Source organism: Lotus japonicus, chromosome 3 (assembly GCF_012489685.1).
Source record: "Lotus japonicus ecotype B-129 chromosome 3, LjGifu_v1.2".
Lineage (NCBI taxonomy): Eukaryota > Viridiplantae > Streptophyta > Magnoliopsida > Fabales > Fabaceae > Lotus > Lotus japonicus.
This window is the reverse complement of record NC_080043.1, coordinates 38,019,999-38,023,678: the sequence shown is the minus strand read 5'-3', so window position 1 is coordinate 38,023,678 and position 3,680 is coordinate 38,019,999.

Sequence of the window (3,680 nt, the reverse complement as noted above, 5' to 3'; positions counted from 1 at the left end):
TCCCGCTGTGTATTAACCTCAAAATGAGTGCATGAATGCAAAGTGATTAGCCAAACAACGTCTCCGACCTCACTCGACACGTCGCCACGTGTTCTAACTAACTTATTGTCTCTAGAAAGAATACCCTAAGGTAAATGTGGATTCTGCGACAAAATACAATTAATCATAAAGAAGAGTGCAATCACTCACGATAACTCTTCGAGTCATCAATGCTTTCACGAAGTCTCACGCTTCAGTGAAGTCTTATACAATCACGAAGTCTCACGCTCCAGTGAAGTTTTATGCTTTCACGAGGTCTCATGCCTCAGTGAATTTACACACTTGCACGAAGTCTCACGCTTCAGTGAAGTTTCATGCTGTTCACGAGGCCTCACGCCTCAGTGAAGATCCATGTTTTTCACGAGGTCTCACGCCTCAGTGAAGATTCACTCTTTCATAAGGTCTCACGCCTTAGTGAAGCTTCTCGGCTCACCCCTTGGATGGCTAAACAAACTGCTCAAAGAGCGAAGGAGTATCAACATACTCAGAATTTGCAATTTCTCTAAAACTTGGATTCGATGACACTTCTCATTTTTCAAAACTAAAAGTCAATCCTAAGCTTGCATCCGAGATTGTTATCATTATTTAAAGGTTTAGAGGTTGTTTAATGTCTTATGAGTTTTCCTTGTAAAAATAGTTTCCATTTAGTCTTATCGTATTTTCCTATGAGTTTCAATGATCCCATAATCCAAAGTAATTCCCAGAGAATGTCTCGATCCACTAAAACATAACAAGGCCCGAACTTCGTTCGTCCCGTCAAACTTTCTCAAAATCTCATAAAAATTTGGCATGACTTGCCCGTTATCCTCACTCTCCAGTACCACAGATATTTGAGTAATAGCATAGTTAAATCAGCACAGTCCAACAATCATAGCTCATATATAAACACATCCTAGATTAACCACGTAGCACTTAGCATATAGAGCAGATATCACACATCCTAGATTAACCATTTAACACGTAGCATGTGATTCAAACTCAAAAACAGTCAATAGATGAATAATCATCATTGTCAACCGTAGTATCAGAAAACATTTTCCAAGTCAAACACAAACAAGTGCATAAACAGTAAATCAAGTCGAATGTGTCGACACCTAAAGCATTAGCTAATAGTTCAGTGAGTAGCCCTCACCTGTAGCTCCTCCAGGGTTCTCCTCACACGCTCCTTCACAATCAACTCCTTGTTCTTCGGGAAATTCGTCAAAAGAACCTTTAGAGCAAAACCACAGAAATCAATCACAATGAGTCAGAAACTCAGCAAACAATAGATACTAGGGTTACACGAAGTAGCATATACTCCAAGGTACGATAATCTAACAAAATCGGACAAGTTTTCGAAAAAGAAATTTTCCCCCCCTTGATGAGGAGCTCTCGGCCACTATGCACAATTAGGTGGGCCAATTTTTCTTCGATCAAACTTGGTTCCTAGGTTATTATTAGTCGTAACTAAGGTGAATCTAAACTCGGAAAAATTATCGGATCGAAAACAGTCGCAGGGGTATTTTGGTCATTATTTTCAGCTCAGAATTTCAAAATTGAAATTTCGAAAATTTTTTTTGATGGGGACGTCAACAACGACGTTTATGACGACTAATCCTACTAGCACTAAGCTAAGTCGATAGTTTTTAGCTTAATGGTTGCAACTTTGCTTAAAAATGGGTATTTCTCATAGAAATTGATTCCGGCGGCATTTCGGCGACATTCGGCAAAATGTAATCCGCTAGAAGTACTCTTGGGCACGTAGGGAAGATGTTTAGACACTAAAATCAAGCTATTTGGACAATTTTACAAAAAGCTCCAAACTTTGAGCACAGAAAGACATAGAAGAAGTCGACAGAAATGACGATCAAAAGTGAGGGATAATAACTATACCTCATAGTCTTCAAGTAGCAACGAACTGTGAAGCAATCAGACAAGAAATGGCGAAAATCTTCTCTTCTCCCTCTACTCTCAAACTCGCGGCCTCTATGGTGAAAATAGGGAAGTTTTGGCAAATTTTCTCATTTTCTTACTATTTATAGGTTTTGGAAAATGCGGAAAAATGAAAATTTCGCGATTCCGATTTTTCCTGCGCGTTCCTCCGTGAATTCTAAGATAGGTTTTGGCGACAGAATTCCAAAACTCAAAAGAGATTTCTTGGAATTAAGGTAAAAGATTCAAAGTCGGTGTAAATCTATTTTACCCGAAAAACTACTTTTCGCAGTGAATGTCGGAAGAGAAAACTTCCTTCTGAAGAAAGATTGGAAACATCAAGAGAAATGGCTGTAAGGGTGTGGAATCTTCATTTGAAGCTCCGAATAGAAAAAGTCTTCATCGTCGGTTGATTTTAGGTTTTTTGAACTATCAGGGTTTTGGTTTCGGCAAACCTCCGAGTATTGGAATTTGACGTTCGTACATTCCGGCGTTTCGTATCGAAACGCTTGTTTATAGACGAATAAGAGAAGTTCTAACATTTCTCTGAAGATTTTTGGAATTAGTTTCCATCGTGTCTTAAAGTGTAAATTAGCTATTTACTAGGGTTCTTGACCTAGGTTTAAGCGAATATTAGTCGTGCTATAACTTTTATCGATTTTGATACAATACTTAGGCTTTTCCTGAACTTTCTCCTTCATAAAATTTATCTCATTTAATAAACTCTTGTTCAGGTTTCCCTTCACGATACATCAAACCTAATCGTGAATAAGAATTTTATTCACTTATCCTAAACTTAAAAAACTTGGGTCTTACAGCAAGGAAAAGAGAAGATGATGATAGAAAAGGGTTCTCTAGGCCTACACCTTTCAAGCCCTCTAATATCACTCAAATCCTGAAAGCATCAAGCAAGAAATCAAGAAATTTATCTTCCTCCCTTTCTCCCTCCTTGGGCGTGGGCTTGGATGCAAGTTATATAGATGAATAATGTTTCTCCTCTTTAAATAGAGGAGAAGGGAAAAAGTTAAGTGGGTTCGGGTGTTTTGGTATTTTTGTCTACTCATTTAAGATGAGTATTCATCGGTAAAAGGTTGATACTGGCTCCGGGTTCACTTAAGTGAGAATACAATTTTATAAACAGTCTACTCCAAAATCTGACGCAAAACTGATTGAGGAATCTTCTCCGGGTGAGAAAACTTCCTTCGCGGAAAAGATTCTTTCCTGTAAAAGGATCAAGACAACGCGAACGGAATCTCTGGAAGGAGCCCCGAACACTTTGTATCGATGACTCAGAGGTCCACTTAAGTCTCTGCGGAGGTTAATTATAACCGCATCGGATTTCCAGAGTGTAAACCCAATCGATATTACCGCCAAAAGTTCCGGAATCGAACATACATCCACAACAAAAAACCCTGAGGGTCTTATTCTCGCGCCGATTTAGAATCGGGGCTCAAACAATGTTTTAGCAGTGAGATATCACTTTTCGAATAATCCGAATCGCAATCGGTTAAGAATATGACTCGGATTAGCATTCGAATGACTATGATTCCACATATATATTTATATAAAATATTTTACATCGTTTCACTTGTCAATTTTAACATACACTTTCTATATTTACTTTTGTTAAATAACACGGTGAAGCCCTGATAAAAAGGAATATTCTAAATTAAAATACTTTCATGTTAAATCTATTAGAAAAATAAATTTATAGTTATTATTTTAAAAAG